The sequence below is a fragment of the Cupressus sempervirens genome, chromosome 4 (assembly GCF_028749045.1).
Source record: "Cupressus sempervirens isolate cs-2001-9-10 chromosome 4, ASM2874904v1, whole genome shotgun sequence".
Taxonomy (NCBI): domain Eukaryota; kingdom Viridiplantae; phylum Streptophyta; class Pinopsida; order Cupressales; family Cupressaceae; genus Cupressus; species Cupressus sempervirens.
In genome coordinates this window covers 283348315-283375801 of record NC_143121.1, presented here as the reverse complement: position 1 = coordinate 283375801, position 27487 = coordinate 283348315, and the positions used below count along the sequence as shown (strand labels likewise).

The 27487-nt window shown below is 33.4% G+C and overlaps 1 pseudogene; it reads right to left on the bottom strand.

Moving 5' to 3' along the window:
* Window positions 1-5717: 5717 nt before the first annotated feature.
* Window positions 5718-27487, bottom strand: part of LOC149561098 (5-amino-6-(5-phospho-D-ribitylamino)uracil phosphatase, chloroplastic pseudogene) — a 70477-nt pseudogene continuing 48707 nt past the window's right edge.

Sequence of the window (27487 nt, the reverse complement as noted above, 5' to 3'; positions counted from 1 at the left end):
CCAAAACCATTAAGTTCCATCCTTTTCCATTAAGTGCTCAAAAATCCCCACATAATCAATAGGAAGATTATCCCTATCAGAAATATCCAAACCAGCTCCCTTCTCCGAAGCCCATTTTGCCAAGACATCAGCAACTCCATTCCATTCCCTAGGAATATGAAAAAAGGAGATCTCATCCACAAAGCTACTCAAGTGAAGAATATCTCTAACAAGAGAGGCAACATGCTAGTTATAGTCCTGTATTCTCTAGTTACGTATCATGTCCACAGCAATATGAGAGTCTGATTTACACACTATTCTCCTCCATCCAAGAGAGCAAGCCCACTCCATAGCCACCTTAATGGCCAAGTCCTCCATCACATTATTGGAATGAAATCCTTTGTGAATAGAGAATATGAAACAAACCTTGCCATCCGCATCTCTCCCAATCCCCCCCACACCAGCATGTCCAATATTCCCATGGGAGGAGCCATCAGTGTTAATCTTTAGGACATCAACTGGTGGAGGTCTCCATCTCCCTAGCCTACACACTCTTCTCTTTAGAGGCTGAGATCTCTTACTACTTCTACTTCCCAATCCTTTGTCCACCAATCCCAAATTCCTAACTATCTTGAACTCATCAAGATCCACTGGCTTCGTCACATCACATTTAGCATAGATAGTCTCCTGAAGCCTGCTTAAGATCAACTGCCATAATTTAGTGACTTCTAGGATGGAGTTACAGAAAATTTGACGATTTCGCTCTAGCCAAAGATTCCAAAGAATGAAAGAAGGTTCAACAACCCAGACCACCTAGAGGAATGAAGTTTTCGCACGGGGTCTACCTAGGCTATCCCAAAACTCAATAAGAGATTTAGCATGAATGCAACCATGACACCATGCCTCCCACCACCTATGCCAGATTTCTCTAGAGAGAGGGCATAAGAAGAATAAATGAGAAACATCTTCCCCATGCATCCTACAGAGGGGACAGAGTGAAGGACCATGAAACCCTCTTCTTTGGAGGTTATCTCAAGTAAGACACTTTTTTTGAGCAACCAGGCATAGAAAAAAATTACATGTAGGCCATGAGAATCTATTCCAAACCTTTCGCCACCAGGGAATCTCTTGAATCTCATTACATTGACTATCCATCTGAGCATACCCCTGAGCTACACTGAAAATACCTTTAGGGATGGGACCCCAAGCTAGGATGTCTTTGTCCTTAGAAGAGCTGCACAACCTAACAAAGAGAAGATTGGCCAACTCAGCGCAATTCTCTGAGGAACCCCCCAGGGGCTAATCCTGAGGATCCTTCCAACTAGCCACAACCATCAAACCACATCTCTTCATAGTTTTGAAGTGAACAAATTTGGTCCAACCTATAGCTAAAAAAATCTGACATAGAAGCTGAAGGTGGGGATAGCTGGAGAGAATGGGAGGATAGCCATCCCAGGAGTCCTGCCAGAATAACACACTCGATCCCTTATTACATATCCAGAAGAGGTCATCCTTGATGAGAGGAGCACCTCTTTTAAGAGTATCCCAAATAAAGGATCCTTTACAATCCAGCTCCAATCTAGGAATATCTTGAAGATCCACTCCTGGGAAATACTTATGGGCTAGAATTTTAGCCCAATCTTGCTCTTGATTCTTGCACCACCTCCAATATAACCTGGCCGCCAGAGCCTTGACACTAAGAGCCATACATTTCAGGCCTAATCCCCCAGCAAACTTAGGCAGACAAACAGTGTCCCAATTGACCAAGCTCCATTTAGAAGAGAGGAGATTGCCTGACCAAAAGAATTGTCGTGACAGAGCATCAAAATCTTTCATAACTCCAATAGGAGGAGTTTGGACCAGACACCTATAAATGGGAAGAGCCTAAATCATAGTCTTGAGGAGGATGACCCTACCAGTAGAGGAGAGCCATCTATGAGTCCAGTGACTCACCTTGCTACAAAATTTGTCCAACAGACCTTGCCAATATTCTTTTAGCTGAGTCTCAAGGGCTAATGGTACTCCAAGATAAATCAAAGGAAGGGATTTAACCTAAAACTTGAGAATTCTAGCAATCCAGACCTGAATCGACTGAGGAGTATTAAAGAAATAAATAGATGATTTACCTTCATTAATCTATTGTCCAGAAGCTTTCAGATGAGTATCCAAAATCATTCTGAAGTTCCTTGCTTCATTTATGGTAGCCAAACCCATCAATCCAGTATCATCCACAAATTGGAGGTGCGTATACACTAGAATATCATTGTGCCACTTCCACCCTTGAACAAGTCCCTGTTCTGCTTGAGATATTATAAATCTTCCCAAAGCCTCTACCATAATGATAAATAGATATGGAGAGATAGGATACCCCAGTCAAAGCCCTTAAGAAGCAAAGAATAGATCAGTAGGTTCTCCATTAATAAGAACTGAAAAGGATGTGGAATTCACACAGTTGAGAACCCAATCCACCCATTCCATATCAAATCCAAAAGCAAGAAGTACACGACCCAGGAAGTCCCAACTAACTCGGTCGTAAGCTTTAGCTAAATCTAGCTTAATAAACATAGCCTTTTCCTTGGATGTGGCCATAGAATGAATAGCCTCCGAAGCAATAACCACTCCATCAAGAATATGTCTACCACCAACATAACCTCCTTGTTCCTTGGATATCAAAGAGGCAAGAAAAGGCTTAATCCTTTCAGCAATTAATTTTGTGATAATTTTTTACATGACATTACATAAAGCAATAGGTCTGAATTGATCCAACCTGATAGCTCCATCAATCTTGGGAATGAGAGTCAGGAAAGTAGCATTCAAAGACTTGAGCATTTTTTTATTATGATATGATTCCTGAACAACTTCTAGAAGATCAAATTTAATAATCTCCCAAAACTCATAGAAAAATTCTATGGGAAATCAATTTGGGCTCGGGGCTTTACCTTTCTTCATACCAAATACCACCTTCTCTAGTTCTTCGAGCATAACAGGTTTCATCAAATCTCTATTCATACTGTCAGACACAAGATGAGGAATGCAATCTAAAATAGTCCTAGTCTCCACCAAGGATATAGGTTCTTCCTTAGAGAAGAGTTGAGAGAAGTAATTAGTGGCTTCTAAAGTAATTGCCTCCTTGGAAAAGAGATGATCTCTAGAAGAAGAAACAAGAGAAGTAATGGAATTTCCAAACCTGCAAGCTTTAACAGTGTTGTGGAAGAAAGCAGTGTTTCTATCTCCCTCCTGCAACGAATCTACTTGAGACTTTTGTTTCCAAAATATTTCCTCTCGAAGCTCCCATTCTTCAACCTCCCTCAAAGTCGAGGATTCTTCAAACATTAAATCAGGAGTCATTCCATGGTCCCTGATCTGGCAAGTGACACTGTCCAACCTGGCCTGGGCTTCTCTTAAATGCTTTTGAAGGTTTCCAAAACACTGTTTATTCCACTGTTTCAACCTGAATTTCACATGCTGAAGCCTCTTCTCAAAGGTGTACATGGAAGTACCATGAGGAGGCCTACCCTCATACCACTAGGCTATCATAAGATCCTAAAGGGAAGGATCCCTTAACCACATCAGCTGAAACTTGAAAGAGGGATTCTTAGAAGTCTTGAATGGGGTGACAGAGAGCCTGATAGGCCAATGGTCAGAGCCTTTCCAATCAAGAATTTTTGAACTGGTAGACCATCTAATATTCATCTAAAAACAAGAAACCAGGAACCTATCAAGCCTTTCAAAGATAGCCTCCATCCCAATCCTTCTATTATTCCAAGTGAATATACTAGAACCAGGTTTAACATCAATAAGGTTCAAAGAACTAATATTATCTCTCAGCATACTAGAAGAAGGACCCAATCAAAAAGTCCCGCCCCTCTTTTCCTCAAGATTAGTTACAGCATTAAGATCTCCAACAACAATCCAAGGAAGGAAAGGACCTAAAGATTGAACAAATATAATATGAGACCACATAAGATATTTTCTAACCAAATCAGTAGGAGCATAAATATTGGAAAGCAAGCACCTTTCACCTATCTCAAAGTGAGAAGCCACAAAAGAGATGGAAGACCTGCTCATAGTCCACCATAGGGGAGTGACCTTCTTAGGATTCTAGAGACAAGCAAGACCACCTGAGCTTCCTTGAGCACCTACTGCCTACCAGCTACCATGGGGCCATAACTTTGGCCCACAACTATTCAATTCATCAACTGAAAGTTTAGTTTCCTGAATGAAAAAAACATCTAGAGAGTGAGAATCTATCAATCTATGAACAACCTTTTGTTTAGGGATTTTGTTCAACCCCCTAACATTCCAAGAAATAAAAATCATTTAGAAGATTGTGAGAAGTGGGAGTCAATGGGCTTCACAAACCCCGCTTCAACCAAAGTATCACCCATCATCTTAACTTTCTCTTGATCTATTTTCCTTCCACTCTTAGCAAACTTCTTTGAGGTCCCTTTTTTAAAGGGCTTTTACTATAAGCCCAATGTGGATGCAGCTTTAGAACCTTTTGTGTTGTCAGTCACTTCTTTCTTGCCAGGATGGGTAGAGGCTATGATATCTAAACTGTCACGAGGATGTGAGCTACCAGGAATATCACAACATAACCCTTGAACCAATCCATCTAAACCAACTGGTTGGCCTTGTGCTTCCTCAGGAATTTGGACTAGATTCCCAACTTCTTCTATCTAGGGTTCCAAAAGAGAACCATCACCCAAGGGTATCTCAATAGGTATACCTTCCTCCTGTATCAAGTTCTCTAGCACATTAAACTTGTTGAAGGTGTCATCACTTTGTCTATTTGTCCAAGTTCGCTTCTGTGCCTTTCCTCTATTATGCGGCTTCACTAGGATGAAACCCTCCTTATCTATAGAGGGACCAACTGGCATAGGGGCTTTACCCTTGACATCCTTAGGGGTCGGCATCACGGCTATTGGAGATTGAGAAAATTTATTTCGAGGGCATTTGTGTTGCAAGTGCCCATACTCACAACAAATCCTGCATCTGAAGGGTAGAGACTCATAGTCCAACTACTAAATCCAAGAGCAAGGGCCTAAGCAAATTTCCAAAGAATCAGGCAGTGGATTCACAAGATCAACTTCCACACATATTCGTGCATATGAAATTACCTTTTGATCTTTGTTTTGGGTGGCTGACCCCACTGGTTTCCTAAGCAAAAGAGATATCGAATGAAGAATATCCTCTCTCCAAAATTCTAGTGGTAGACATGGAAGCCGAATCCACACAGGGACACAAGATGGGATCTCCTCAGCGAAATTGAATCTAGTGTGCCAGGGCTTGATGAACAGTCCAACTTGGTTAAAGAAGTATGGGCCTCCTTCAAAAACCCTGTTCCTGTCCGACATGCTTGAGAAAATAACCATAACATAGTTTTTAGCTGCCAGTAGAATTTCCATATCCCGTTCTGGATTCCAAATCTGATGTGCCCATGATTCCAACATAGGGAGAGAGAGTCAAAGACCCAAAAACTTACATATGAGTGCATGCTTGCCCCAATACTCCACATCTTCTAAAATTTTCTCTGGTTGAATAATCAACACTGGTCAATTATCAGATCTTTCCAAACACCCATTCGTCTTCTTAATTTGGATAGAACCTTTTGATGATGCCATGTTCTCTCCAGATGGGATATTGTCCATCTGGCCTTTAGCCCCTCCTTGTATTTGAAAAGATGCATCAGCCATTTCCAAATCATCAGACAAAACTTGAGCCCCAGGGGCCTTCGATTACCCCATGCTCAGACTCAAAGGTAAAATCTCCAAGCTAAAACCTGAAATTAGCCCACCAGATCCCTTTAGTGCCCCCCACACCCCTGCAGAAAGTGAAATCCCTCTGTGCGCCTCACCCTGGCCGGCCACAACACCACACAAACTCCAACCGCTCTCCTTGCAACTCCCCCACTTCTCCTGCATAGACCACCACCCCAACACGTAGCTGATAACATAACCAATAGCACCAGCCCCACAAAAAATGCTTGAGATCATCAGGCATAGGGCACGCAGGCCCTAGCCTCGCAGGACGCAGATTCGCAGCACGAAGCCATCACCTATACTTATCAATCATTGTATTTGATATTAAGATCCAAAAAACAAGATGTTATATTTGTTTAAAGTAAGGAAACAATGATTATATATTTTTAAAAAAATTTAAAGTGAACACACACACACACACACACACACACACACATATCAAAATGAATGATTAAGATTTTTGAGTATTTGCCTATTTGCCTTGTATTGATATGTATATATTGCTGATAAATGCACTAATTATTTATATTAGATTGTAGCTTGCCAATCTTGAGACATCAATCGAGCACCATGGAGGTGGCAATTTGAATGTGGATTGTAGTACTCAAGGTATATATTTTCTATTCAAATTTTTATTTCTAAATTATTAATACAAGTAAACATTTTAAATTAAATTTGGTGTACTAATAAAAATTTAACTATAATATGTGTTGAGATTTAAAAAAAAATTGTATTGTAGTTGCAGGGGATGTAGAGGTTGTTCCTAATGAGCGTATTGAGGACCAAGTTGATGGTCAAGATGATGTGGTTGGACAAGGTAAAGAGCACTACAATGTTCTTTAAAATCTTTAAAGTCTCAATTTTTTAAAATTTAACCCTTTTCTTTGTTATTGAAGAGGAATTTCCTTTGCAAAGGACATTGAGTGCATGTTCATGCGTGAGAAGAAATATCAATGATGACGTGAATATGCCTCTACAACAATATAGGGAAGGAAAAAAAAAAGAAAAAAAGGGAAAAAAAATGATTCATGTAACTTATGTAACTTATTTATGTAACCTATTTGATAATTATTGATGTTTATGTATAGATGTTTTATTTATGTTCTATTCAATGTTCATGTGAATGTTCTAATGAATCTTGTGTTTCAATATTAATGTGAATGTTATCAGGTGATAATTCATGAATGTTATATTCTATTAATAGAATGAATGAATTTGAGATGTTAACAGGGGATTTAGATGTTAGGTGGGGGGGTGGAGTTGTGGCCAAATGAGCTTTGACCTTCACATGGTTGGTCTTGATTAGAGAATATTAAACTATTCTAAAAAAAAAGTGAAGCTCATCATTAACCTATGATTGCATGACAACTAACTATGTGGATCTCTTGGTTTTAGGCAACGCAAAAGGATGCCATAGTCAAACTCATTTATTTATGAAATTTAGTTGTAGTGTGTGAAGTATTCAAAAGAATGGCTAATTATGGGAATGCCTCAAATTATTCCTTTCCAAGGTATTCTATTGTTTATATTTATCTGTAATCATGGTTAATTACATTTGATAACTTTTGTTGTAAATTGGGAGACATGAAGAAGAATTTCAATAGTGGAAACAAATGATATTAGATAATTCTAAAGTATACATTGATTCATGAACTATTCTCATTATTTCTTTTGAGCGCGGTGATATGTTAAATAATATTATAGAGAGGAAGAAGAGGATCCTAAATTCTAGTCAAAGATTTTTCTTCAAAACATGGCCAAATTAGCAAAGGAGGCCACCACAATACATCTTGTACTTGAACCTATGTTTCATTTTTTTGATAGTGGGAAACGCTAGTCCCTTCAGAATGGACTCTCACTATGTGTTCTATATAACACAAAATGCTTTTTATAATTTCACAATTTATAATCCTTGTTGCAAATTATAATATGAAAAAGTCAAACTTCATTGGCTACATCTCTAGGTAGGTTTATCTATGATATCTATTGATTTGAATTTTGAATTTTATTTTCAAAATAATTTGGTTAAATTATAATTTATATGATGTGGAGCCATGTCTATTCATGTCATGGCTTCACTATAAACTAATCAAATCATAACAAAGGCCTAGATCAAATTAGTTAACTCTAACCAATATTATTACAAGCTCAGGTCATTGATATACATAGAAGAAGAATGAATAATATACTCGATCCCTTTCATCAAAAATTATTGTATTCGATCCTTTATTGACCAATTTTATGCATGAATATCAGATCATTACTTGATCTGTTAGAAATAAAGGATAGACATCGGTAATATTTTCATCCCCTCCCAAACTGCATTTATGGGACTTGTCTAAAAAAAAATGTGGTTGAAGATCTATTAGAACAAAACATAATCTTAAACACAAAATACACAAATAGTTATATAACACAACACAACTCTATTACAACAAAAAAAATGTCTTTTATTCCATGCTCAACCAATAGAATTTTCTAGATTTTTCTAGGCACATATTGGAGAAGTCTAAATAAAGAGTGGTTCTTTGCCTGCTACTTTTCCATACAACATATATGTATAATATTGAAGAAGAGATGCCCAATATTGTAACTATGCCCTTTCCATATGATAATTATGATCTTTTTAGTCCTTGTGATACCACTTTCTCCATTGGCTAAGTACTAAAATAAGAGTATTGCATTATGACATTTAGTCATTGTGCTAAACTCTGATATTTCTAGAAATAATGATTCTTTGGTGACTAAGATATACCAAACTAATCACAACAATGATGGATTTGAAACCAATATGACGTAGAGGGGATTGTAGTTTACTGAAACACATTTTTTCTTAACAAGGTCTTAATGACCATCCAATAGTCTACTGATTAGTGGCCTTCCTAAAGAATCACTTAAGACTTGTTGGCTACCTTCCTAAGGAATCAAACAAGACAATTCAACAATTCTTAGTAGAGTTGGAAACTCTCCAACCAAACAAACTTTGAATCCTATTCCTTCCCAAGAACTGACTTTTCACAAGTGCTTTACTAACTAGGATATAATCATATTAGAATTTCTCATAGAGAATGAATGTTTTTATATATTACTTAAACCCAACATGAAACCATAGATACTTTGGTTCTTGTCCACGAAAAAACCCACAATCCAATTTGTTATAGTAAGGGCTAAAAGAGACATGACAAAATTATCCCTCCTAATGAGGTATTTGAGTTTTTTATCTGACAAATCCTAAATGACCCCCAAATTAAATTTCATATTTAGAAAGTCTTTTCAGGTTCTGGAATAGTATAAACGAGTGGGAATTTGGTTTTTCTTCTAACTCCTTTCACTTAGATTGAGCAAGGTTAGGCTTGATTTGCAGATTTAGGACCAACTTGCTCTATAAGTTACTATTGTAAATATTCATTAGACATCTCTTTTACTAAGGAAAAAATCCTATACCCTTGATGGTATTATTTTTATATCTTTTCATTTTTCGTTAAAAACCTTTATATTATGTTGTATGATATAAAAACAAGTGTTATCAGAGAAGTGTTATTCATATACTTATAATTTGGTCCAACTTTCATTAAATTTTGATATAAATAGATCATTGGATTCTTCATCTTGTATTTACATTCTCATTGGGACTTATTTTTAATTTTCTATTGATTGTTCACTATTATATTTTCCAATTTTATTTTAGTGTTTTCACATCATTTTGTGTTTGTTTCTACCTAAATGGCTATGTGTTCTCATCTCTAATGCATCCTTTTGGCATAGGGTGAAATCATTTGTTAGACGAAGGATTTTTATTTTTGATCTCACACAAACCTTGATCTAGTATTTCCTTTTATCCCCCAAGTTTTTTGGATGGGGAGGATGGTAAGGGACAAAAATTAAAATAAGGAAATTTATAGAACTATAGAAAATTTTCAATTATTCACATCATAACATTGTTAAATCATTCATCATTAAACATAATGAAAGCTTAATTCATAACATTAGACTTGAATTGAGATTTCGCATGAGAATTGACAATCAAATCAACAAAAAATACTTCCACTATCAATGTGCATAAATCTCATATAAAAATTACAATAACAAAATACCCAAGGAGACAACATTGAGGCTTGCATTTTGGGTAAATGCAATAAGCTATGCTGTTGCTGAAGAAAAAAATGGTTCTGCTAAGCTGAAATAATTTTCCCAACAAATTGAGGATAGTAACTTTTGTTGAACTATAAAATGTCATTGGTAAGTTGATCACCAAAAATGGTTCTTAGTAGCTCATGCAAATTGTAATTATTTATAATAAAAATAACTTGATGGCACAACACATGACCTTACATGGCATAGAAATAAATTGAATTTTCAATTAATTTTGATTTGGTAGAAGCATCTTGTTAGTCCTCTACAATAGTCTTGTTGTTGTCTTTTTCTTGTTAAGTTATTTGCTAGATGGTTTTCCTGTGTTTTCATTCAAAAAGCCATTTTGTTGCATGTTTGCGCCTTTATATTCAGTTTGGCACAATCATTATCATGTATGTCATGGCAATAAAAATGATAGCCTTTGTAAATGAATTATTGTCAAAGGGGGTAAATGCAAGGTTTATTTTGGTATCTATGAACCTTAGCATGTGCTCAACTCATCAACTTTTATGCTTCTCACACTCTAGTTCCAGCTATTTTTTTGTTATGTTCTTTCTCACTTAAGCTCCTTTGAATTGGGACCTCATTCTATTTATGTATTTTATAAGTGTTTTCTTGGGTTTTTGTTCTTCTACAAATTTGGTATGTTTAGCAGATTTGAGCTCATAAAAACTCTTGGGAAGAAATACATTGTAGCTTATTTTATTTTAAGTTATAATATATTTAATACAACTTTTGCAACATCTGTACAAATACATATGACCTTAACTCCCTTCAATGTAACTTAATTGTCAACTATGAAAATTTTAAATACCTTGAAAGCTTCTTTCTCAACATTGCTAATAGTTGCAACATTGCTTTCATCCACTTTGGTGTCAAGTTGGTCCTACTATTCCCATCTTTTTTTCAACAATAGAGGGGAGTCTTTAGTTGAGTGAAGAGGACAGGGAGAACAACTAGGTCCCTAAGGATCAACTTGCACCAACAATTTATTTTACATCTTGGATCACTCTTTGTCCTGTGTGGAATTTAAGTTTTTACTTTTTATAAAGTCATGTCATTGTAGAGTAGATTAATTGTTAGATATCATGTAGCATACAATTTTTCATGTTTTAATTTTTAAACAAGTTTTGTTTACAGCTAGATTAGATAGATGTAGATCTAAATTATTGTTAGTAGACAAAATTTATCTGTGCAAAATTGTTGTTAAAAGAAAATTAGTCATAGAGCAAACCAAACCAACCAACAAACAACAACATAATGGAAATTAGTAAATCAATAATTTTTCTTTTGAACTAAGAATAACTCCTTCATCCAAGCACTAAAATCAAGATCAATAAGTAGTAAACAAATTGTAATATAAAAACATTCATTTTTTCGCCTAAAAGCAATAGGAAAAGTTAGTTTATTCAATCATTACTTTGATGTACTTGTTTTTCTTCTAGTTATAATTTATTTACATGTAATTACAAGAAGGGAAAGATTTGTTGTTTTATTGATTTATGAATTAGATTTCTTTTTTTGGCTGTAAAGTGTTTCCTTTCATGCAAGCATGAATACAAGAACATAGAAAAGAAGGGTTTACTTTCATGTAAAGTCACTCTAACCCAAAATTCCACTTTAATCATTCATTTATGAAATCTTTGGATTTTCACTGACATATAGTCTTCCAATGGAAAACATGATCATCAAGGTCCCTAATATGCTCAACCATTCTAATGGTGTAGTGCCTCTCCCATTTGACTTCTATAAGTTATCTTGATGGATGCAACCTTGTTGATCTATTGTTGTGTGGGATCATGATTGTGACCATGAGTGGTTTACACCATTGAGGTGATTGGATTTATGTTTCTATATTAGTTGCTTTGATTTTTCTTTTGGCTGATTTATGAGATTATGTTTTGATTTATGGTTTACTGAGGTTTGTGCCAGTGGTTACCAAGATCGATGTGGTATCATGAGGTTATTTTTTGATTACCTTGAGATGTGTGCAGAGATTGCATTGTGTACAATTACCATACTACACTGGACTAGGCTCCTGTAGTAGTGGTTAGTCATGTTTATGACGGTGTTCACTCATGTGTTTTAAGTGTTTTTTTGTTGTTCTTTAATCAACCTTTATTAAATGCTTAAATGATTAGAAATGGTTTGTCCATGTTGGATTATTTGGTTATGTGCCACGAACATTTATCTTGTTATATTTTGATTTGAGAGATATTTGTTACTTATGTTATGTTTTACTTTTGAGATGACTTGAGGGTTGGATGTTATACATTGATTTTAGTATCATAGATGTTAGACTACTATACGTATCCTTATTTTAATTTTTTAATTAAACCTTTTGATGATTATTAAATCCAAACTCATTTGCATTATGCAATTAGACCAGTTAGCATGTCTGTGCATTTAGAGATTCACATTGTCATGAAAGTTGGTAAGGCAATTTATGTGTTTTTGGCGTTTCAGGCCTTTTAATTGATTTAATTTAATTTCTGGCAGCTTTTCCATAGATGAATTCCTATTTCTAAGAATAGCATATTCTTATTTGGGTTGATTAAGGGTTTAACTAGGTTGGCTAGTTATTTTCTCTAATCGATTATTCACTTAAAAAGTGAATAAATATCCAAAAAGGAATTTAATTCCTCACTTTTCACTTTTTAATTAGAAAGTTGGAGAGTAAAACCCAAAATACTCTTCATGAGGATTTATTGTTTTGTTCATTGTGGGAGCTACGAGTGCGAGATCATCACAAGATTAAGCTTGTTGGATCCAGCTTGGGGAAACCTTGGATTGTTGTGATTTTAAGCTACTTCTATGAGCTATTTATTTTATGGTTTAGATTCTCATTTTTCCCTTTTGGCTGTGAGGTAGGGCTTTCCTATTTTATTGTTTCAGCTCCGATTCTACTTCTATTTTTGGTAGCCATTTGTTTGGAGGCTGAGAACTAGTATTCCACTCCATTTTTGTGTGCTAGTTTGACCTGATTGGGCGGGTGTGAATATTTCCCTATTTTTCGTGATGAGGGTTTGGGATTATGCATCGTTATGCTAGCCATTTTTGCATACAAAGTTCGAACATTTTTTTTGGATTTTTGGGGTTTTTGTTCCCAAAGGCCAAATGGGTTTTAATTTCAAAGTTTTCCATTTTTTGGGTTTTTTACCTCATTTTGTGTGCCACCTTATTTTCTCAAATCTTCTTGGCATGGGTTGGGTCATAGACCTGGATTATCCATTTGGATATTAGTCCGACCCTTGTTGCACTTTTGTGTTTACATTGGGATGAGTGTCACATTCTTAATTCTAACATTGTGTTCGATTGAGTGATTTTTATACCTGTTGTTATGGTTTCTCTTGGACCTTTCTTTTTGTTTCTTGGACACTAGGATTCATGTAGAATCCATACTCTCAGATTGAGGCCGGTTGAGTGAGTTCATGATGTTTGGTCTTGTTGCATCACTAGGATTCGTATAGGTACTCCTAAATTGAGGCCGATTGAGTGATTTCATGATGTATGGTTTTATTGGTTTTAAGATTCGTGTAAAATCCATCCTCCCATGTTTCTTTTAGTTGGGTATTATCTTTTGCATTGTGTTCTCATCTAATTGTTGTTTTATGATCTTTGTGATAGTGGTGTGCTACACATGAGTATGTGCATGTACATTTTTCGAGTGACTTGCTAGGCCTGACCTTCTATTGTACTTTTGGAAGTTATGATCATTAGGGTTGGAATGGGAGTATGCATGTCCATGGGCACTTATCATAGGATGAGCATGGGTAGGGTAGGGTAGCATATGGAGGGGGTGTCTATCTTGTAGCTTGGTGTCATGATGCCATAGGGTTGGAAGAGGAAGTTTTAAGTAAGTGATAACTAACTAAAACGTGTGAGTGTTAATAAAACTAAAGATAATAAACTAGTGCTTCAGTGTATGAGCCTTCTATTGAGGGAGTTGAATCTATATAGTGTATGAGCCTTCCATTGAGGGAGTTGAATCTACATAGGTCTTAGCTTGGGCTTGTCGATGCCAAGTGACTCTCCATGATGTCAGCCCCTACTTAGTAGCCTATTGAGTCTCTAACTAGGACCTGTACTCCTTGCATTATCTTAAGTTCTTGGCTATAGCCATCATACTGTCTAGCATAAGTGTTAGCCATGGATGTTATGCTTTATTTGTGTTTGTGGTTGAATCATTATCTCTATCAAAACAATGGTTGTGGACCTATGGGTGCCACGTGGTTGGGAGGCATAGCTACCTTCACCACTACTAGGGACTGGTGTATAGAGATAGTCTTTTATCCTAGTGCGACTATTGTTGGATGTTTTCACTTAATACTTTAGGTTTCAAAATATACTTTCTTGTGATTTATGCTTTCATTGGAATGCTTTGATATCATGTTTAGATGATGTTAGTTTATTTGATGCATTCCCATATTATGATGTTTGGCATATGACTAGATGATGTGAATTGTTGTATTAGATTATCTATTGTTTATTGGTCTAGCATGTTAGATTTCCTTATGCTTATATTGTAGCATGTTTTAGTAGTGATGTCCCTATTACTATAGTACCAATGATCTAATCGATGGCTTGGGATGTTACGTGCGGGGGATGGCTAGGATCCATGATGGTCTTATGATGCTATTGATGATTGGGAGGAACTGCATACTTAGTTTGGTTGCTTAGTTATTGTGATGTTATTTTTGTACATTGTGATGTTACTTCTATTCACTACGATGTTTCTTTTAGTATGTTCTTTACTACTTTGGTTTAGATGGATAGATGTTCCTCTTTCCTATTTCATGGGATCTTGTTGTTTATGCACTTGAGTGTTCGCTCCTTGATCTTTGTAGATTTGGTACTCCCCAGTGTGGAAGTTTGTTTTCCATTTCATTCCTTGTTTAACCCTTAGAGTGGTTTTCTTGAGTTTCCTAGGAAACCATTTATCAGCATGGTGCGATACAATATTGTATCGCATGCCCATTGAAACTGTATCATGCATCCCCTGATTCTATCGCACACCTCTTGGAGAAATATTGTGTAATACTTTCTAATGTTGCACCTCCTTGTAAGAACTATCATACAATACCCTTAAAATATTGCATGCATTTGAGAGAAGTATCACCTAGTTCTTGAAAGTGTCACCCTCCTTTAGGAATGTTGCGAGATACTTTCCAGTGTTGTATTAAAGTATCGGTTGGATTTTTGCAAAGACTTATTTAGGTAGGTAGCGGGCACTTTTTGGGAGTTGTTTGCGATACCCTCTTAGGTGTTCTTTAGTCCTTTGGTGTTGCATTTTGAATTTAGAATGTGTTTGATTTGAATTCAGTTATGTATTCTTCATCATTGGTCATTTTGGTCAACTGTGGCATTTGGAGATTTGTTGGTTGTCGGGATGGTGGTTAAGTTTTTCGTTGTGATTTGTATGATCCTTGTATCATGTTGACATGTGCATTCATACTTGTAAAATAAAAATAAAAATCTTTGCTTGAATTGAATCCTTGTTCCAAGGATCTCTGGGTAGGCCATTACACATGGCTCAAGTGATATTCTTAGCTTGTATGTTTAAATATTCTGCACACAATCATGATTGTGGATAGAAAATATTGAACCAAACCAATTTTTTTTGTTTTTTGACAAAAATCAATTAATTCTCCTGATGAATCATGATGATTTTTTTTTTTTGGGAATGATGAGTTTGGTACCTAGATGGAGTAAGACCTAGTCTTTGGAGAATGGACCAATAATAGGTGATCTAAAGGAAAGGGCCAATGTTCTTTTTTTTCAGCCTTCATGCACATTGAAGATAAGATGAAACACATCTATGTAAGGATTTATTAAATGTTGATGAAATGAGCCAAGTTAAAATTGTAGATTTGTGTTGAAGTCTCTACACTTGGCCATATGTTTTAAAAACACCATCAACCAAAAATTGACACTAATTCTCATGAGAAATACTATGCCAACAAAATAAAACAAATTTTAAAAAGAAAATTTTAAATCATAAGTCCAATTTCACTATATGTCACAGATTTTTAAAAATTCATAACAATGACCTTCAAATAGTTATCAATTTTAGTTTTGAACATATACTTAACATTTTCTAGATCCATAGTGAAAAAGAGTCTGAAATCTGTGGGGCTCACCTTGAATGTGGGCATTTGCATTGTAAGTCTATGGTCTCATCATGTTGATGATGGAAGTTTGTTATAAGTTCAAAAGTAGAAAAGATTAAGGGTCAATTTCTTGTTTTTTATACCTAATTAGTTAATAAACAAGATTGTGAAATCCCCCTCCACAACATCATTGTTTGAAGGGTCCTCTTGCACTTCCTCTTCCAACAACAATTTTTTTTAAAAATATTTTAGCAGGCCATCATAATTTTGATGACCTGATTTGATAGAACGACATTGGATGAACAACATTTCTGTCAAATGGTCATCACCATTACAATGGATAAATCTGACGGATATCTATCACACCCATGGAACTACTATTGGAAACCATCAAAATTGTGACACCAACTATGACGAATGATTATCAACGGTTGGGTGTCATTATTATGACAACATAGTGAAACTGTTAGATGTTGTAATTGCAATGGTGGTCTACCACATTTATGACAATGTGATGATAGGCTCTTGGCCCTATCTTCTACCAAATTGTGGTAATATTTGGAATCCCAATTATGATAAATAAGGTTACCATCACAATTTATGATGCCAAAAGTTTTATGTCTATCTGATGGGAGCCAATTCTTGGTATTGTCATTTGGGCGATGATAGGCCATCACAATTTGGGTCCAAATGTAGTAGTGGAGAAAAGGATAACCTCATCTCAAAACTCATTCTTTCCATAACCTTTGTGAAGGTAGGTTTCTCCATTGCCATGGATATGTTCATCTTGTTGATTGCTTTATTGTGTGTGTAATTCTGTTGAATGTGTAAAGTTGTGTTTGTGTTGTTATCATGTAAGGGATGGGTATTGTTTCCTTTTCATTTCCTTTTCTTGTTTTGTTGGGAAAACTATGAAGGGAGTGTTAGCATTACTCACCCTCAGATAGGGAAAAAGTGGCCATGTACAGGGGAAGGGGTTAGTTGGACACCAATACTATGTAGAGTCTCTACTTATGGTGAGGAGAGGGAAGAAATGCAAGGTGTATGGGCCCTTGTATGCCAATGACAATGATCTTACTTTTGGGGGATAAGGAGGAGAAAGTGTGAAATTTGATGTGAATTTATAGCCTTGAAAGGGCATGTATATTGTATGGTTTTACATTGAGAAATCTCCTACAGGGTAGTCCACATTCACCCCTAAGTTATGGTTTGATGTGTACCCAATTGTGTAATCCATGGAAGGGTGTTCTGATGTTGTGTGTCAAGATGTGAGGTTTGATTTGGTTGTCACCTGGTTAGTTACAATTTCTCTTAGCTTGGTGGGTGCCTTTTCAAGGCCTAGGTTGGGAGGTGTGAGCTCTCTATGGTTGTTCTTGGTGTTTTGTAGATTTCTTGGATAGGTCCTCATGATGGAGCAACCAAGCTTTTGGGGTACTAATGGTGTTCTTCATGTCATTGTATTAGAGGTTTCTCCATTGTGATTCCACTTATTGTATTGTACATTCATGTTGAAAATTAATATGAAAGGAATGGATTAAATATTGTAACTCCAATTTTGATAATATAAATGCAGTTATTGTATGAAATAAGCAAGTTATGTTATATAGTATTATTGGATTTAAAATCATGTCTTACTTTCAAGTTTATTTCTTTGCAAAAACTTTCAACTTGAACACTATCTATTTCCTCCATGAAATCTTGGATTTAATTCATTATATTTAAAATTTCATGTTATAGGATGTCGATGTATGAATTATTTAATTTATACATGCAATAATTCATCCTTGAGAACATGAGATATAACCAATGCTTGATTAAGATACATCCATCCTACTTGCAACTTAATACTTTAGCTAGTTTAAATTTTGAAAAATTAATGAATTATACCTTATGATACAATATATGTAAAAACCTAAAATCACTCCAAACTTAGATGCAAAATTAATATCAGTATTGTATTTACAAACCCACTCAATAAAATGAAGAAAATATTGATACACTGTGCCACTATAAAACTACTAGGAAGGAAACACCTTGTAAAAAGGAGAAAATAAATAAAACAACCCCATGTATTAGAGAAAAAAAGGCTCTCTAGAATTTGTATGGGAAAGATTTTTTTTTCCCAATATTGTGACACAGAATAATCTTTGTAGATGCTCTCTAAATAAACTACATAACTTTATATATATATATATATATATATATATATATATATATATATATATATATATATATATATATATATATATATATATATATATATATATATATATATATATATATACAAAATATCTATTCTTGGTAACCACCTCTCCCCACCAAAAAGTACCTACCTATAAAACTTTACATTAATTAACCACCCCATTCATTTTCGCTTATCCCTCATTGCCATGTGTACTTGGTCACAGGTTTGGTACATTGACTTAGGAGGAGTAAGATACATTGTGTAAAACAAATAGTGAAATGCATCTAAACTTTATTAAACCTTTTCCCTTGTTCTTTAAATGTATTCCTTGTTTTGAATGACCCATGTGTACCATTTGGGGAGCTTCCTTGGTCAACAAAAATAAAGGCCCAAGACAACATGCTAGGCTTTGAAGATAGCTTTATGATTAGGTGGTAAGTAGAATTATTTAGTTTGAATAAAGGTAGGAAGTAGATGATTAGTTTTTGATGATTAAATAAGTAATTTTTAGTATTAATCAAGTAGGAGAGGTTAAGAGTTAATAAAGTTATAATTTTAAATGAGTTTTAAATAGGTAGTATTTAGGAGATAGTTAGGATTTAATTAATTGAGTTTAGATGTGGGATTAATTATTTTTGGTGGGACATTGAAATTTGAATTTTCTATTTAAAATACACTAGATTTAGTAAATTTTGTAAAATAATTTTGGGATATTAGCCTATAGGTGTAATATTAGAGTTAAATAAAGATGATAATATTGTGAGGTAAACTAATATTTTTCAATGTATGGGTAAATGTATAAGTAGATTTAAAATAATGTATGAATCAAAAAATTATATTATTTGTATTATATATTTAGTTAGTTATAAATTTAATGATTATTCATGTTGGGTTATAAGGTGTCATTAGGTTGCAAGTGTTCCTGTAATGTTCAAAGATGTTGTAAGTCAAGTTGACTAGACATCTTGATTTAGTAAATTGGATTATGTTTTAAAATAAAATTAATAATGAGTAAGGCTTAATGAGGAACAATTAATGATTAATTAGTTTTATTAGAGTATAGTTTTAATCATGACTAAGTACCAAGGTCATAGGTAAACTTTTGAAAGGATGCATACTAGTTCACCTAGGAGCTCGATCTGACATACTCAAACAAATAGAAGATGACATAATAACCTAATGTAACTTATGAAATTTAATGAACATAATAATTTAAAATTGAAAAATTATCAATTAAGTTTGACTAAACTATCAATTAGGGTGAAAACCTAAATGCACCATTGTTATGATGTTACACCATGTGCATGTCAATGAAATCTTATGAATCTAACTTTATTCAACTAAAAATATTTAATCCAACCTTAAACCAAGAACTATGGAACCCTAATGATCTCTTGAATATGATGTCACACCTTAACTAGAGTTTAATCAAATAAATTATGCACCTAAACTAACAACACCATGTTATCACCCTTCTGCAATATACTTGATGATGGATCACATGTTTATATGTTAACTTAGTTGAATATACCCTTTAAAAAAAAATCGTTTGTGTATTTTGCCCTGGTTTATGGGCATGACTATATTATCAACACATTAAGCACCATGATACTTATCTATCTCTTGCAAAATGGCTTGGTTTAACCTATACTTGCTATAGTAAAATTCTTTTCTAGCCTTAGGAAGCAACATCCTTAGAACTAAAATAAGAAACACTCTCTTCCAATCCTAAAATATCCAAATCTAGACAACACACATAACTCATTTTGTATCTTTTGCTTCCCATATTCAATTATTTATCTTATTTTAAACTAAAAAAATTATAAGAAACAAGTATCCCAAGATTTGCAACTATCCCAATAGTTGTAAACTTGTCATTTTCCCCTTTTCCTTTGGTTATAATAAGTTAATTGCGACACTAAAAGGGATTCAAGTGTCGCTGAAGTTGTTGGGATATGTTTAACCCTTGGGATATTTGTTTCTTCATTATTTGTATCGTTAAAGCATTAGAAATGGTTTAAATACAAGAAGGAAAAATTCAAAAAGAGTTCTATGTTGTCAAAATTTGGGATTTTCATGATTGGAAGGGAGTGTTTCTTTATTTGAGTAATAAGAATGGGGATTTACAAGGCTACATAGGGATTTTACTATAGAAAAATGGGGTTATACTAGGCCATGTTACAAGTGATATACAAGCATTTTTGTGGTGAATCATTCATAATGCTAAGGAATGGTTTTCTAAAAAGGGAATAATTTTTAGAGAAAAGATTGCAATACTCCAATAACAATGATGCCACTTCTCAGATTCTTCTTTCCACCAATTATTTCTTAATATTATATTAAATATTTTTTTAAGTAGCCTATATAAAATATTAGAAGTTTGTAACTTACCCAACCTTGCTTATCAATTCATTTCATTGCAAGATGGCAACTATTTTCCTTAACTACAAATTATCCTACAAGGTCGTAATGACTTAGCCTATTTATACACAAACATGCATAATTAATTATTTAAGAGGTTGTGGGTCCCATGTGATAGTGTATCCTAAAATTTCTCTTATCCTCACTCATTACCTAGATACACCATGTCACTTGAATTGGTTCAAAAAATGTGTATTGGGATCTTCATGAGTTTTTTATGACATGACACATAGCTTGGTGCAATGTAATATTTCTCATGTCTCCTTAGAGATGTGTTATTTATTGATAAAGAAATAAGAGGTTATCAATTTAGTTCATCACAAGCTCACAACTTTTCTTCTTAACAATAATCTAGGCTTAGGAAGCCAATTTTCTTAAATTAGTGCTAAGTACCTAATTGAATCATGACATATAAACATATCAATTTGTTAACCCCATTGTAATGAAAAGATAAGAAAATATGAAGTTCCCCCTATAACATCCTTACTTCTTTAGAGTCCAAAACCTAGTCCTGCATGATAAGTTGTAAGGTAGTGACAATGGGCCTTAAAACAATTCCCCTACTAACAACCACAAGGAAACAATATTATGCTTATTAGTGCCCATTGACCACCACACAACCTCACAACCACTAGCTTTCATCTATCTTAACCTCCATGAGGATACAATAGAATACTTTAAGCACAACATAGATCATGCACATAATAAATATTAAAGTGTAAGGCTAAGAAAAAAATAGATATGTGGCCATAAGAACATGGAAAAATGACCAAAATATTTTGACATTAAAAAAACATAGTGTACCAATGAGAAACACATTAGGAAAATAAAAAAATGATGGGTTGAAAAGCATATAGTTTAACATAGTGCCTAGTTTTGTGCCTTCTCATCCAAGTGGAATTCATTTGAGTGCCAACATAAATGCCAATATTGATATAATAGACATTGTTCTTTTTTCCATGCCAGCACTAGTTTCTTTAGCTTAATGTAAAAAATACCACAATTCATGCCTACCCAATGAATAGAGCCATATTTAAAAGAATATTGATAAGTATATTAGAAGAGTGCATGGAGGAAAGCAATAGAGACAAAAAGGGATCTAATAATAGGGACTTATTATATAGTGTTTCCCAAGGATGTAGATAGGATTTAAACTAGGTTAGGTTATGAATATGAGAATAATATTTTTCTCCAATGATATTTCATGCTCACGACAAGAGGCCAATTCTTATAGAAATAAATAAAATATTTTAAAATGTTATGGTTTTGGGTGTTAGAGAAATTTATCCATTGGAAAATGTAAATATAGGAATATATGTGGCCAAATTCAATAGAGCACATGTTGAATAAATCATTAGAGAAATGGTTGCTTATAAAGAAAGTTATGATAGAGAAGAGGAAGATAAGCATCAAATGTAAGATAGAGAAAACATATCTCGGAGGGAGAAGGGTCATCTTATGAAAAATAAAGGGAGTGGTTTTGGTGGCATAGTACACCACCTATTAGAGATTAGGAGCCATTTTTTGATAAGACCTTGAAGGAAAAGAGAAATCACACTTGTGGAAATAGCGTATAATCTAATGGCTAAGATATTTAAACAAGGATAATATTATCATGATTCGCCCTAATAAATTTTGGAATTCTTAGACATACAAATTCCTTAGAGAACATACTAGACTATCAAATAGGAATAAAAAAGGATTCTATCTCCCTAAATGATCTTAAGAAGGCTAAGAATTTCTCAAGAAATATCAAAATTTTTATTGAGAGTTGATAGAATACATAGAATAGTTAGAGAAGCAAAATATAGGTGAACTTCAGACATGCTCGATAACAATAATCGGATATTGGTCCATTTACATATATTCACAACATGAAGGTGATCGTAGACAAAATCTATAAAAGTAAGCATGCAATTTTTCATTTGTAGACCAATTAAAAAACTTATGAGGAGAAGGATTATATCAATCATCTTGGATATATTAATATATTCCTTTTGATGAATTTGGAGCTATTATTATTAAGGCAAAAATTTATAATTTAGTTGTACATTTTCACTAAAGGGTGTGTAGTTTCCTTTAGGACTATTCTTCCTTATATCAAGAATCTTCTTCAAAATATTAAGATATATCATAAAAAACTATTATTTTTATGAATTACTATTAGATAAAAACTTTTATTATTTAAACTTTAACATGTCATTTGCATTATTTGATTTCAAATAATACATAGATTTTATCATTATTCTAGAAGAAACATTAGTTTATACTTTATTTATGCTTTCCTTTATGTTTGGTTAATACAACCATTATTGTCTCAAATAGTTTAAGCTCTTTATTTTTTCGTATTTCCTTTAATTTATTCACCAAGGGTGATCTATAAGTGGACATATTTGTGGTTGTATGAATAGACCATTCAAGGAAATATGTTTATGTTTAATCATTGGAATAGTAGCATGATATTTCAATTTTTTAAAAGGGATAGTAGAAATATTTACATAAAGTATAAATTCAAATTATTTATTGGTAAAGTATCATAGAAAAATAATCATCATTTGAACTCACACCTAAAAAAACCAAGACATGGTTCCAAATACATACTTTACAATTTATTTGGAAACTTCACACTAGGAGTATTGGCTAGCAGATTAGTTATAAGACCATACTTATACAAATATATATAATAACCATTTGGCTTAATTTCATTAATATGATCTCATGTAATGGTAGTTACACCACCTAAGTAATATCATAGTTTTAAGTATAGGGAAAGGTAGCCAAGGTTAGGCCCATTCAATTCATTGGTCCAAGTGATGAAGGGTGCTCCCTTGAATACATTAAACACATAACAGAAACAAATAAATTAAATCAACTTGTGAGAAAATAATATGGACATCTTATTATCATCACAAATATAGAATTACAAACTTCAAAATTAAAATATGCTAACCCACCTGGTTCTTTCATTACAATAACTTATAAGAAAAAGCTATAAACTATCACCTAGAGTTATCGTAGACAATAAATAGGTATTTCTTAAATAGACAATTTTATGCAACCTAGGAAGGTTCTAGGCACTTAAACTTAATACCTAGGGCCGATAGACCCTAGCAATACATATACATTCAGCCAAATACACCTTTGACATTTATTTGGAATTTTTAATTAGCTCAAATCTAGAAGGCCATAACTTTTAAATCATTGCTCCAATCTTCTATTATAACTATTTTTAAAAATCCTTAGATTCTAATCTATAGGCTCGAATTAACACTTTTGTGCTGGTATCTCTAAATCTTGTTGTCTATTAGTATCAAACACTTAGTCATATATATGATAGAGTTAGTAGGTCATCACTATGATCAAGCAACTCTATATAGGCCGAGTCATATGAAAGACTTGTAAATAAATGTATATATATCAAGCTTTATAGGACCCAAGAAATTCTTTGATTGTCCATTATTTTCAGTATAAGATGATCTTAGTGATTGTTAAGTAGTCAAAACATATTGATGTCAAGTTACACAGAAGCTGCCAAGTACAATTAAGACTGAGCTATAGTAGCAAGAACACTGAGTCTCCAGCATCAGAAACATTATGTGCCCAATAACATAGAGTTGACATTCAAGTCAAAAATGATACAAACTTTGAAGTAAACCATTTTAGGCTAGCAAAAATATACCATTTAATATCTATAGAGGTTCTTACTGAGGCTATTACATGTTTATGATGTGGATCATAAATACCTATGAGTGGTGATCAAACAATCAGATTAAGTGGTGAAAAGGAAAGTGTCTAGAAAACACTTTAGTTATATTTGAATAGATAGATCTATACCCTCTTTTTATGTGTGTGTGTGTGTGTGTGTGTGTGTGTGGAAAATAGTGAGTAAGTTATTCATGTGATCATAGAACATATCTAAGTGTAAAAGTATGAACATTGCAAACAAGGAAAAAGAGTAAAGTTCTATAATTGTAGAACAAAGATAGAAACCTTATCAAGCAATGAAGGATAGAACACAAAAATATGGGTATTTGCAAGATCATGGTGGGGTAAACTATAGCCTTAAGTGCCAATCAAAAATCAAGATATCAATTTTAGTCAACTTGATGTGAAATCTTGAACTTGTTATGAACTTTATATCAAAAAAAATTAAGAATAGAATTTGTAGTAAATTAATCATAGTTTCTAAAATGGTAGCCCTTTTTCTCACAAAAATAATAATTTAATTTCTAAAAATTTAGAATTTCAATACAAAAGTATAAAAAATTCTAGGAAAAAAATAAGTAGGTATATGTCTGACCACCTTAGTCACAATAAAATGATAATTTATTTTTTAAGATTCTAGATATAAGAAGTAGGCTCATACTTAGATGTGATGCATTTTTTTGTAATTTCATTCTAATTAAATAAATAATTTTGAATTTTCTAACATAATGTTTTTTTTTGAATAAAAAACTCTCATATCTGACCACCTTGACTCATTCAAATCTATATAAAATTAAGATTTGTTTTATTTCCTTGTAGTAGGAAAAGCATAAAATTTCATCTTTCAAATTTTGAAAAGTTTATAGCATTTGAAAGTTATAAAAAAAATTAATCAATATATAAATCAACACTTTATAGGTAACTCCATTAGAAAACAAGTAATAATTACTTATTGAACTCATAATTTGATAACAATTATACAAATGAAAAGCTAATAATGTCCTTAAGAAACCATTTTCATTTCATCAACTTTCAATGACAAGTTATTTTTTTTATATTACCACTTTTTGGCTCAGCATGATCTGCACATACCCATATTAGATTGAAGATCATATCAAAATTAAAGAGAGGAGATCTCTAATGAGAAATAAAGTGTAGACCAGAGAATTAGGTATTGAATCATAATTGAGTTAGGGATAATCTCTTAATAGAGTAGTTTTAACAGACCTTTCAAAAATCTCTTAATCGATTCATTACTTTATTATAAGTGTAAAATCATCTCACAAGTAAGACATTATAGTATTAGCAACCTTTAATAGGGAAGACCCCTCATGGGGTAGATCATCATAAGTGATCAAAATTATAACCCTAATAGGTTAACTTTATTATTGTATTAGTGAAGATTTGTGGTTGTCATCCCCACCCCAATTTTACCTTCACCTTGGAAGGTTTCTAGGTAACCAAATATTTGTGTTATGTGTTTACATTTCATGCATGTGATTGATACTTAGATCTACATGTTACAACATTTAATTTTACAAGTTATGATATGCATGAATAAGATATGAGATCAAAAATATGGTGAATACACTAAAGTTATTTTAAGAGATAAAAGTTTTATAGAACCTAATTCACCCCTTCCCCCCCCGCCACTCTCAATATCTTGGTTCCCAATTAAGTCTTCCAAAAATTGGTATCAAAGGATTGGTTCTCTTAAAAAATTATAACAACTTGAGAGTTCAAATATTAGAAAATGGAGGCTTACAAATTGGAAAAGGTTATTGACAATCAAGTGATTAACATCCAACTCATACTATAACAACTTGAGGTAGCAAGAAAATAACTAAGAAAATCTTTGAAAAAGAGAAAGGATATGGCCATTTAGCTAAATGACATGAATTATGAAGAAGTTGATACTGAAGGACTATTTGACAATTGAAATTCAATTAGAGGTGATGCAACAGTTGCATATCTACTTGAGAAGAACATTATCCTACATGAAGAAGTCAGAGGATTAAAGAGGAAAGATGAAATTTAGTCAGTAATGCTATGTGAAGGGAATGAAGAAATGAAGAAATTTGAAGAAGATAAGGTTGTGGATAAGGAAGACAAAAGGATAAGGAAGAAAAAAGGAAAATGGCTATTAGACTTGAAGAAAGGTCATCTTATGTGCAAAAGATTACAAATACTCAACTAGACATGATGAATCAATTGATGCTTGTAAATCAAGAGTTAAACAGGAAATAAATGAAAATACAAAATTTGAGGTCATAGATTCAATACTAACAAAGAACTTGTGGATAAGTTGAACAAACCTAATGAGGCAATAAAGTACCTTGAAGAACTAATGAAATTGCCTTGGTCATCTAGCAATACTTCTATACAAGAACATATAAAGCAACATTCATCTACTAAAGAAGGAGAATCATCAAAGAGTGGAGAACGAAGAGATGAAAAGTCAAAAGGAAGGTCTACATATTATCATTGGGGAATACTTGGTCATACTACTAACATCTATAGGAGCAAAAATGGCATGCAAAACCCTAAACCTAAGTTTATTGGTTATTGTTTAAATCGTAAGAAGCAAGCACATCTAATACATGAGTGTAGTTCAAGAATGAAGAATAAATCTAATGCACTTAGATTTGAATGTTATTCTTAAAATTGTCAAAATTTTGGACATAGAGCATATGAATGTAGATCATAGGAAAAACTCTATTGGACAAACATGAACGCACCTAAGAAAGTTTTTTCTAATTGTCACAAGATTGGACATGGGAAAAAGAATTGAAGGAATCAAACCTGAAGACCAAATGATGAACTCAGCAAGTGCAAAGAAAAAGTGAATTATGAACAAAGAAAGATTGACATGAATCAAGCTTGGAAGAAAATAATGGAAGATAGAGACAGTGGAAAAAATGAAAACATGAAGGTGATCACACCACTTCTAACTGATCTAGAAAGCTATGTAAGGAACTATATATTTGATGATATATCTTATATCAATTCCTAACATAAATATGCTAAAGTTCATATTTGCATAAGTAAAGATGCATGAGAATTGATCTATGTAAAAAATAATGCAAATGAATCATTTAAATAATGAGTTTTGAATGTCAATAAAATTGTGTATATTGACCAAGCATTGCAATATGGACTGGGTACTTCAAATGTTAAACTAATGTATAGGC